Raw genomic sequence first — 12,026 nt, 5'->3', positions numbered from 1 at the left:
TATATAACTATATGTATATAGTTATATATTCATATGGCTACATATAAATATATATAGTTATTATTAATGGTTTTATATATACATAGTTTTATAATAGTTGTTTTGACTATATATGGTTATATATAACTATGAATATAGCAAATATATTATAAAATATAAAGGTAAACAAATAAAACTGTTAATTTTGATTGAGTCAGTCTCTCCTAGACTCATTTCCAGAATCACCCTTCTTCCCCAGAGACCTGTCTCTCATGAAGACCATAATAGTAGACATGAAAATCGAAAGGGGGTATTGATTCTTCTGCCATTAAGTAGCTGAGAATTGAGTGGTAGACACATATAATTATGGGTGTCTACAAACCAGCTTTTCGATCCTTGGCCTTGTGCCTCATCTCCAGATAGGGATTTCTACCACTCCCTCCTCTCTCCAGCTTGCTGTGCTGGCAATTCCCCAAGGTTTGGGTCTGATGCCTTCCTCTGTCTTACTTTCCTTTCCTGCAGAGCGCTGATGAGCTCTACAAAGCTTCAGAGTGCTGCCCTGACTAAAATTGACAGCAGCAAGGCCTTTGGGGGATGTTAATGATGCTTTAGGAGGTCAGTCGGCTGGTGGAAAATAAATGGGTTTGGTTCTATGGGGAACACTAATGCTGCAGGCAGTGAGATAGAGAATGTTAAACATGTCCAGCCAGCAGGGGGAATAGCTGATTTTAACTGGAATACTGAGGCCATATTCTGGCCTCCCCAGTCAGAGCGGTTAAACCCGACAACAAAAGACAAATGTTGACATGAGTTTAAAGCTGCCATTATCTGTCAAAATGAAACTACTGGAACACTTAACAATGGTCAGCCACCAAAGCTTCCAGCCTTGAATGAACCTCTCTCCATTAGTATTTGTTTGTTCAGAGTTCTTATATTCAGTACTGAGAAGGGACCATGGGGAGTTAAAAGAAATTCTAATATTAGGAACTGAAAATTTAGAGGAAGGCATTACTTAAAACATCCTTCCTTAGGTTTAATTTGGAAATTATATTTTTCCCCAAATTTGGTATCAAAGGCATTAATTGCAAATTACATTATTTGTTCTGAAATAATCAACTTTTGAAAGATAATAAATGTATAAGGTAAATAAATTTATATATTGCTAAAGTTACTTTTTTTGTTGTTTTTTATTTTGTTTTGTTTTGTTTTGTTTTGTTGTTTTTCAAGACAGGGTTTCTCTGTATAGCCCTGGCTGTCCTGGAGCTCACTTTGTAGACCAGGCTGGCCTCGAATCCAGAAATCCGCCTGCCTCTGCCTCTCAAGTGCTAGGATTAAAGGCATACGCCACCACCGCCCGGCTAAAGTTACTTAATATAAAAAAAAAAAAAAAAAGCCCCTTATTTTGATAAACTGGCATTTCTAGTGTTTGTATAAAACCAGATATTTTCGTAGTAGATGGTCCTTATTCTTTGACGAAACTGTGAGAACTCTCTTACTGCTTCCTGTATTCCCATTATGTGTTTCTCTGCTAATTTTGTTGATCTGTGAAATTAAAAGTCTGACACCTTTTCCAAAGTGACCTGTTCACCTTTACCTAGGGTCTCTTTTCCACTCCTGACTCTACCACATTCCTTCTTTCCTCCCAGGGGAGCCTTGGAAAAGGAGCATTTAATGACTGGATAAGAATATGTTAATTTGTATGTTGTGTATATCTCATCTTGGAGGGAAAGAGTTATGTATGACATTTCACCAATCATTTAGGGTGTGTCCCCAAAGAGCTTTACTCTGAGTGGCTGCTTGTGGGTGGAGTCTCTGAAGGTGAGCCTGTGCTTTGCATTTCACCAGTATGTGTGTGTTTTCATACATGGGCATCATCTCTAGAGTTAATCTAGAGTAGACCCTTCAGAGCAGTTCTTGGATGTTTAGCTTTATGTAAATAACAAACAGAAAAGAAGTACAGTTAATATTGTTAGTATGAATAAAATGCCTGCTTTCATGTACTTCTATTCAAGCCAGTGTTTGTTTCATTTAGTAGAACATGGTTTTGACATTACATCACCATATCTCTGCCCAGGCCATCTTCCTTGTGTCTAATGTACCCATAAGAAGTGGTAAGGTGCACACTGGCAATTTGTGTTTTGGGTACATCGCATGCCTATGGGATCTAGGCTTCTATTTATTTTTCTCCTTTTGGAGGCGGTAGTAGGTACTTTTATTTATTTACTTTAATTCTTTCTTTAAATTCTTTTCTTTTTATTTTTTTGAGATTATAACATATATCATCATTTACTCTTTTCCTTTCCTTCCTACAAACCCTCCCATATACCCCTCCTTGCTCTTTTTCAAATTTGTGGCCCTTTTTTGGTATTTTTTGTTTTTGTTTTTTTGGTGGAGGGAGATGAGGAGGTATAGCTGTGGCTTTGTGTTTGATTAGGTTTTGTTGTTGTTATTTTGGTTATTAATGCCCTGTTTGTCATTTTGCGATTTTGCTCTCACCCTGGTCACCATTAGGAAAGCTGGTGACTAAAGTAACAGCCATCAGTCACCCGCCATAGTTAGTAGCCTGCTGTGCATTCCTCCTGGCTTAGTTGAGGCAATAATTACCCCTTAGAATTGGAGGCAGATGGGCTGTTGAGGTTTAAGCTAGTTCTCCATGGGGTGCCTTGTAAACATGACAGGTGGAACAGATATTGCATATAGAACATTGGTTGTTTTATGAGAGACCAGTAATTTCTCAGAATTATTTTTGATGTGCCCATGGAGATGAGATACATGAGCAGGTTTACGAGCTCTGTTAAAGGAAACATATACCGAAGAGTCAAAATCAGATATGCCTTGCCATCTAACCTCAAGTGAGGTATTTGCAGAAAGTATTTGAGTTTTTACGGTGGCTTGGGTGAAATCTTTGACTGGTGCTGACCTCGAGGTAATCGTTGCTATTTGTGGCAGAACAATTAAGGCAAATCATAACCTGACTAACCCTGCTGAGGTATGACGAAGCCTTCAGAAATTTGCCAGGCCTTGCCAAGCAGAAATATTTCTGCTTTGCTTTCATCTGACTTGAGGAAACTTAGGATCTGGATAGAGAGAACCTTTGAACAGGATGATTAGAATTGAAATGGACTGCTTCAAGTGACTCGAACCACAGTACCAAACTGTACTAGCATTGAATGACTGCCAACCTGCTGTAAATTGTAAAACAACACCCTAAGCACTGAAGATCACAGGATCTTCACTATGGGGCCTAGACACTATGGCATAATATACATTTCAAGGACATAACTTCTCCAGCCACATAAGTATATACCTAGTGGGATAGATTATTATAAGTGTTGGGTATATAGGCAGTGTTTCTTTGGACATGTTACAAACAGTTACAAACAGTTACAAAAAATGTTTCCCTTCAAATTTTTAAAAATCTTTAGCAATGGGAACTGATGAATGTAACCATACTGAAGGAGATGAGCCGCAACTAAAGGTAAAAGACTGCCCCCAACCTGAAGAACCTGTACACATTTTAAAGCCCTCACCAGTATGTTGTTTATTTGCTTTAAAGTCCCCAGGAAAACTTCACTTGTTTAAAATGTAGACACTTGACATCCCTTCTGTACCCGCCATCCTGGAGGTTGAGAGCCTGAGAATCTGCATTTACAGGATTACTGGTTTACTCTCATGCAAGCCAAAGCCTCAGCCTCCAAAGTTGATAGTCTGTGTCATGTGGGTGGATGTAAGGCACAGGGCGGATGGTGATGCACATAATCACACTGTAAAATCACAGATATCAAAGATGGTGGAGCTGGTGACCTCTGGCAATGGGGCAGAAGAAATGCCTCAGTATCCTCATGAACTACAGTTTTTGACTCTGTGTAGACAAGCTTCACGTCCCCAGTAATATCAAAAATACTTATTTTATATAATGGATTTAACTTGTACCCAGATGGAGAAAAATGATGATGAGGAGAAAGGATTTTCTTACTTTACTTTCTCTGAAAATCTCTGGCTTTACTGTCTGTACCTAAACATTTTACTCTCTTGTTTTCTTTCTTCGAGATGTGAATGACTTGTAGCAGACTGTGAGTGAGTATATGTAACACACCTAGAACAAAGCCTGGGAATTCCATGGCTACAGTGAAAGAAGTCAAGGCAGAGAAACAGATGGTTGTGTGTATGAGGAAACCCATCATTTTACATGTTTCTGGCAACTCAGATTTATCCCGTAGGCATTTATTAGATACCTACAGAGGAGGAGTTGTGCTAAGACAACAAGAATAAATGGGGCACAACAGGGTGACCATTCATATTATTGCCTTAACTAGGATCCCTAAACAATAGGAAAACAAACCCTTGGATGGGATCCCACACTGTTCCCTTTACTTGCCATTTAATGTCCCTGTCCCTTTTACCCATATTCATACACACTCCTGGCCTGAATCCGAGCTTGTTCCCCCATTTACTGTCAACATTGGCCTCTCACATTTCCTAAGTCCAACATGGTGTACTGAATAAACATAAACTTTGGCACCAGCAGAGCTCACTAAAAGCATGAAAGGAGATAGGAAGGCACTTCGACTAGATTGGGAATAGCTTATGTGCTATGCAAAAGCTTGATGTGTGAGATTAAGTGTTCATACAGGAACCAGATCAATGATATAAACTGACAAAAGACACTGGAGGGGACTTTAAAACTAGATGATATATGTCTGATCCGTCTTGGAAAAGATATACTTAGGCTGGTGTAGGAAGTCATGACATGCAATGCAGAGCCTAGGTTCTTTGCCAGTGTTCTATATTATTGCCTGACTCCCTAGCATCCTCTATGTAGGAACAGTATAGTCTTCTATACTGTGCCCAATCCATAAGCACTTTATAATCTGAGAACAGGAGAGGGGAAGAATTATCACCAACTTGAGAAAGTCTATTGAGGAGGAGACCCAATTGTAGTCATCCTTGGAGTAGTAGAACTCGTGTCCACACTAATGCCTTGCCAACTTAAGCTGCCATTTCTGTGTTGGGGAGTGCAGTGTCTCCAAACATTAAGGGAAATAAACACCATAAAGAAGTCACACTCCCTGCTGTGGGTAGCTGGTAGAGAGAGAAATGCTTCTCTCAAAAGATGACATGTAAAGGCATAGATGCTAAGAATTTGAGAAGCAGATAGTGGCATGACAGAAAGGAAAATCAATGTATGCTATGTATGTATGTATGTATAAGTCCTCAGCAGATGGAGGGACCTGTGAAGAATACTGACTTCCCTAATCCTTCCTGTTCAGTGTGCACAAGCCTGCACAAAGCCAGCCAGCCAGCAGCTCAGAGTACAAGCCTGAAGTTGTTTGGCTCTGTGTTTCCCAGGCCAGCATGACATCAGCTACCTCCATACTTTACCTTCAGGTGCTTTTATTCTGTGAGAAAATTCTGTCTCCAAGCTGCCAAATTCGAGACACAGAGAAGATCAAGTAGACACAGCAACTAGGCATGCTTCTGTCTATGGTGGCTTTTCTGATTTTCAGGCAAACTAGTTGCTTCAAAGCTCCCTTACTGATCTACTGGCCTGTGTCCTATTTTGAAGGTGCAACCCAGCGCTCTCTACATAAGAAAAAAGCCTCTGACTGAGTAATGCTCAGGCACTGGTGGGTCAGCAACCTTGCTGGGAGTCTCTTTAGGGTGGTTGCTTTGGCTCCTAGAGGAGGCCAGTGGTTTATCTTTGCAGAGAACCCAAACCACTTGGCAGTGTATGTCTGAACTCAATCTGAGGCCAGGGCTATACTCACTCCATCCTAGCAGAGCCTACCTCCTTCCCTTTGGCCTGCTCCTGTGGATTTCTCTGGGTTCTTTCTCTTCCATAACTGACTGAATCATCCTTCTGTCTTCCGTGTGGTTGCTTGTGTGTCTGGGATTCCCATGAAACACTAGCCTGACTCTCAGAATTCTAGAAGGCCTGTGGATCTTCTAGATCTAGGGGAGGTATTCTAAAGTTCAGTTAAAAAGTATTCTAATTTAATTGAAAACTGATGAAAAGCATTCCTTATTAAATGTGGAAAGGCATCTATAAGAGTTGATATGGTTTCATTTCTAAGATTGGTTTTGCTTTGTTTCTTGCCAGGCTTTGCTCATTTGTTGGGTAACCATGTATAGAGCAGGTGCTATAGAGAAGCACTATTCTAATTGCTGGGCTGGAGTGTCACGGACTGGGTTGTTTTGGGGACCCCTTGTTCCACAGGGTGATAAAAGTTCTGGCCTGGTGGGCAAAGAATCTGGTGAGTGAGAAACAGAAATGACACAAGGGAGTGTGGTTCACCAAATTCTTTGCCCACCAGGCCAAAATTCTTATCATCCCGTGAAACAAGGGGTCCCCGAAGCAACCCAGTCCGTGGCACTGGAGCAATAACAATGCTAGCAGGGCCCCGACAGGTGCATGCTGTCCAATACACAAATCTGCCATCGTTTGCCCACATGCAGAAATCTCTTTGCACAATAGTCTAAGGACCATCTTTTATTGAAATCGTTCTTCTGTAGACACACATTTTGTATTTGAAGCTAACTTCCAAAACTCTGAGTTTTGCTTTATGACTGTCAGGGATTAGACTACCTAGAACCATGTTTCCTCCCTCCTTCTCCTTTATCTTTTTCCTCTTTTTTTAAAAAGGTAAGCTGGTTATGTGCCTCAGTAGTAGAGAATCTGAGTGAGGCCTGACTTCTATCCGCTATCTCTGGCAATGGTTAAGAGCACTTGCTGTTCTTCCGGAGGCTCCAATGTGGATTCCCAGCAACCACATCTATACCTCCAGCTCCAGCCCACATGCAGACACATGCATATACACATAATTAAAAATAAAATAAAATAATCTTTAACAAAAGTAAATATGATATATATCCTATTACCTAAAACCATTATTTTCCTAAATATTTCAAGTCTTAAATATTTCAAATGATGACCTACACAAAGAACAGTCCAGTTTTCTTTTCTTCTGTTTTATACATTGCATTATTTTGACCACCACTGTCCTCAGATCTTTGGTATGAGAAGAACTAGAAAGCAGAGGGAGAGTCATTACGTTGCTACAGCACAGTTTACTGTGATTCAGGCAACCCCAGAAAGGTTTAGAGCATCTTAAATAGCGAGTTCAAGAGACCGAGAACTGGCTCCCTGGTCTGCTCTCTGTCTCTCTTCTCTCCCTATTTTTTCCATATATGTTTTTGTTTGTTTGTTTTTCGGAAAAAAAAAAAAAACACTGAGGCTTGAACAAGCCATGAGGCAGAAACAGTAAATAAACTGGCATTATTAAAGAGAAAGAAATTCAGAAAGATCTGTTACTACCTAAAGCAATGGTTCTCAACTTGTGAGTACCATCCCCCTCTAGGGCTGAGCTCTCCTTTCACAGGATTCTCCTAAGACCTTTGGGAAAACATAGAGATTTACATCACAAGTCACAACTGTGATTTTATGGCTGGGGGTCACCACAAACTGAAGAGCTGTACTAAAGAGCTGAGCATTAAAAAGGTTGAGAATCACTGCCCTAAAACTTCTGTGACAGCTGGATTCAGCATTTCTCCTACCAAGTTCACCTGCATCTCTAGTTTTGTAATTTAAGCCCCTTCTCTCCCAGAACCTCTAGGTAAACGTATTCATCTTACTATATTAAATGCTTTGCTTTGATATTTTCCCTCCAGACTCCCTTTCCAGGAGCAAGTTAAGCAACCTGAGGCTTGTGAGGGAAACCAAGTCACAGGTCTCTCTTTCATACAATGCCCCTGGTCCTCCAGCTGAGAAAATGAACAGACCTTTTCCCACACAAGCCCCTGTCCTGCCCAGTACTTCTCCCATGGACTTTTAAGGGAGAACTCGGGGCTCCAAACTAGCCCAGAAATCCTGGGAATGTTCACTTGTGAGATGCTTATTTTTGTCTCCAAGAAACAGGGGAAGCACCCATTAAATAATTATCCCAATCTCCACTTCTTCTGGGAAACACTGGTGCCATGACTGAGGGTCAGGTGCTCATCCGAGTTACTTAGACAAGCCGTGTCTCAGCACTCTGCATTTTACAGCAATGTGTCACCGGAACTCTTGTCGCAACAATTTGCCCTCAACTAGTGTGTGAGTGGCCACTCTGGCAAGTCTTATTTCCCTGCCATGTTTCCCTTGGCTTCCCAGAGAGGCTCCACAAGCTGTCTTCCTCTTGGGCTTTTGTACCCCTCCCTCCCCAGGAGACCTCCTGCCTGTCACTTCATTCCAAAGACACTATCTTTCTCTACCTAACATACCCCAGGGGATTTATGTAGTCAGTCCTTATGTTCCTGTCCTGTGAAGTATGGTCATCTTGAGTCCATTCTTGGACTTCTTGCTCAGTCACGCATGCATCTGTTCCACATCTCAAAGCCATGTTGAATCCACCCCTCCATGTTGCCACAGCAAAATCAGAATTTTTGTTTCACTGCTGACATACTCAGAAACTTGTTTTTCTTTGTCCAGTAATGGCCTGCCATATTACTACTTCCGGGAAAAAATATGGAATATAACTTCGTTTCTTTCTTATTTTCATTGTCATAAGTGTTTTCCATTATTTTTCTAAATGTATCTTGAATATATTTACTTTTCTCATTATTTTTTTTTAACATTACCATCCCAATCAAGACACAGTTGCTCCTCGTTTATACAGCAGTCATGGCCTTTAGATGGGTATTTGCCTCTGACCTTTCATTCCTAAAGCAGGCCCACTACCTACTGTTGGTATTCTGTCTGGACTCCACCCACACAGTTGCCTGGCAACAGCCAAGTATGCTCCTCCCTATGGTTACCTGGCAATGGCCCAATAGTCCTGGCCCTATAAAGGTGGCTGCTTGCCCCCTCCTCTCTCTCACTCCTGCTTCTCTCCCTCGCCTCTTGCCCCTTTGTTCCCTCTCTCTCTCCATTCCCTTACTCCTTCTCTCCATGGCCCCTACTTCTCTATTCTCTCCTTCTCTCTACCTTTCTCAGCCTCTGCTACCCTCTTAACTCCCCTCCCCATGCCCTGAATAAATTCTATTCTATACTTTACCGGTGTGTGTCTGGTCCCTCAGGGGGAAGGGATGCCCTGGCATGGGCCCACTGAGGCACCCCTTCCCCCACACCCCGCCAGAACATATTCTTATAGCTCTTTCTCTTTTTATGATCACAACACATACTGTTAGAGGAGACTCTGGCCTTGCCTATCAGGATTTAGACCACAGCTTTACCTATTCACTAATTACAAGCTTGGGAAGGTGCCACTCTTATATGTGCCCAGGAATCCAGCTGATAATAGTGACTTTCTGAGGGGGCCATTGGATTAAATTAGTAAAGATCTGTGTTAAGTGCTTAAAACAGTACTTAATGCTTACTCTTGAGATGTGTTATCACCAACTAAGCCTGCTCCTCATTAGCACAAACCAGATTTCTGTCACTTCGTGCTTAATGTGTTGAGATGCTTGAGATGAGCTTGACTACTCCTACAGCCCTGCACATGCATGGGCTTCGCCCTCCTTAAAGCACAGCAGCATTCATTGTCCCCATCAGCTTCCTGTCACTGTCCTTAAGGGCCGTGTCTTTTATCATCTCAGAAGGGTTTTCAACATTCTTGTTCTCTTTGCTTGGAGTTATTTTACCCATTTATTCTCTAATAAATTTCATTTTGTTCCTCTGTCCTTTTATTCCTTTCTTCCTTTCTTTCTTCCTCCCTTTCTTTCTTTCTTCCTTTCTTTCTTTCTATCTTCTTTCTTTTTCTTTTTTTCCCCCTACCTCAACTCAAATGATCTCTTTAGGATCTTTCCATGACAAGCTATCTAATGAGGCTCATCCCCATTAGACAATGCCATCCAGTGTGGTTCATTAATTGTACATTACACTCTTAAGTACCCTCTTTACATATTTTCCCACTCGCTTGTGTAATGTCTCTCCTCACTACCACAGTGTGAACTCTGTAAGAAAAAGCTCTGAGTGCTGGTCATCATGATGGCTTATAGAATACAGGGCTCACTGGGAAATCAGAGGTCGTTCTCAGAGAGGATGGACGGGTAGATGACATTATTATTTCTCAACACTGAACACAAGATAATAATTATACTCTGTATTATTCTGAAGCAAAATTGGTGTAGAATACTATGTATGTGTGAGTTCTTACTATGAAAAGATGCTAGTGGTGGGTACATAAATAAAAGGTCTAGTAAAACAGACTGCCAAAGTATGCTTTCTGCATAAATCACTCCATGGGTGGAGACAGGAACATTGCCTTCAGAGAAATATGGAAGCATTTCTTGCCTAAAATTTTTGTGGTCTGCTTATTATGGGATAACTGCTTCCTGATAGTTTTCTCTGTCTGTTTTTAATATGAAAATTTTGAGAACTGCTAATGTTTCCTCTCAGAACAGGCTCAAAAAAAAAAGGAAAGAAAGGGAAAGGAAAGGAGAGGTAAGGAAAGGGAAGGGAAGGGAAGGGAAGGGAAGGGAATGAAAGGAAAGGGAAGAGAAGGGAAGGAAAGAAGAAAGGGAAGGAGAGGAAAGGGGAGGGAAGGGAAGGGGAAAGGGAAGGAAGTATTTTTAAAGACACATGTTTTTCATATAACTCTTAAGTCAACTACTTCTGGAACTAGAAAATTCTCTTCTCAGAGCACAGGGTCTTATACATAATAATCATATCCTATAATAGTTAGAATTATATGATAGACATGAGCGTGCTACTTTATTTCCTCACCTATGTCGTTCAGTGTATGCTGTGTGGTTAGATTCCACGGGGTCCATCCATATTAACCGTGAACTTAAGCTTTGATATTTTATATGCATTTATCAAACTGTCTTCAAAAATACAGGATTTAGAACAATTGTATTAGCAGCATCTGGTACATAGTAGGTATTCAATAATTGTTTGATGAATGAATGATTTTCTTTGTTAGAATAAAGCAAAGTCCGTTTTACTCCAAGTAATGCTTCCTTAGAATGGAAGTGATTTTCCTTTAATGTATGCACTGAAGCCTGAGCAACATCCAAGTGGAACTGAATGTCTCAAGACATTTGGATACAAAAACCATATTTTCTTCTGACTGATGTTAAATTTAAATATGTCTTCTGGAATTGTTTAGTTTTACAACATTTTGCATAGCAAATGAGCTCTGAGATCATCTATATTCAAACAAAGGCGAGGAGGTTTAGAGATACACTTCTTATACTTTGACAGAGTATTTTATTCATAATTTCTGAGAGTTGGTGGAGGGGTGTTACTGTTGGTTTGGCTCAATTTATTTTTGATTTGGTTTTTTGAGACAGGTTTTCCCTGTGTAGCACTGCCTGCCCTGGCACATAATTTGTAGACCAGGCTGGCCTCAAATGTAGAGATTCACCTGCTTCTGCCTCTCAATTGTTGGAATTAAAGGCCTGTGCTACCACACCCAACTCTTGAGATCTGGTGGTTTTTGTTTTTGTTTTTGTTTTTTATGGTTTTTCTTGCTTTTTATCCCCCCTCCCTCCCGCACCAAGGCTGCATTGTTTTGTTTTTTTTTTAATTAGATATTTTCTTTATTTACATTTCAAATGATATCTCCTCTCCTGGTTACTCCTCTGAAAACAAAAACAAAAACAAACCCTGTTTCCTCCCCCCTACCCCTGCTCACCAACCCACCTTCTCCCACTTCCTGGCCTTGGCATTCCCCTACAATGGGGCATAAACCTTCACAGGACCAAGGGCCTATTCTCTCATTGATGACCAACTAGGCTATACATATGCTGCTGGAATCATGAATCTCACCATGTGTGCTCTTTGGTTGATGGTGTAATCCCTGGGAGCTCTGAGGGTACTAGTTAGTTCATATTGTTGTTCGTCCTAAGGGGCTGCAAACCCTTCAGCTTCATGGGTCCTTTCTCTAGCTCCTTCATTAGGGACCCCATGCTCAGTCTAATGGATGGCTGTGAGCCTCCACTTCTGTATTTGTCAGGCACTTGTCAGAGAGCCTCCACTTCTGTATTTGTCAGGCACCTCTCTCAGGAGACAGCTATATCAGGCTCCTGTCATCCAGCACTTGCTGACATCCACAATAGTGTCTGGG

General features: G+C 41.1%; 2 protein-coding genes across 2 annotated transcripts in view; one reads left to right on the top strand and one right to left on the bottom strand.

Annotated features, from left to right (window-relative positions):
• The window catches only part of LOC116081431 (protein SMG5-like), a 136,232-nt gene extending 127,530 nt beyond the window's left edge, over window positions 1-8,702 (bottom strand). Inside the window, exon 1 of the mRNA XM_031357979.1 lies at window positions 8,596-8,702. The gene's annotated coding sequence lies outside the window, so the exon portion shown is untranslated. The remainder of the gene's footprint in view (window positions 1-8,595) is intronic.
• Window positions 1-12,026, top strand: part of Sybu (syntabulin) — a gene marked incomplete at both ends in the record, with an annotated part of 107,446 nt that overhangs the window by 41,298 nt on the left and 54,122 nt on the right. The window lies entirely within an intron of this gene.

This window comes from Mastomys coucha, unplaced genomic scaffold (assembly GCF_008632895.1).
Source record: "Mastomys coucha isolate ucsf_1 unplaced genomic scaffold, UCSF_Mcou_1 pScaffold7, whole genome shotgun sequence".
NCBI lineage: Eukaryota > Metazoa > Chordata > Mammalia > Rodentia > Muridae > Mastomys > Mastomys coucha.
The sequence above is the reverse complement of the archived record's forward strand: the minus strand, read 5'-3'. Positions and strand labels throughout refer to the sequence as shown.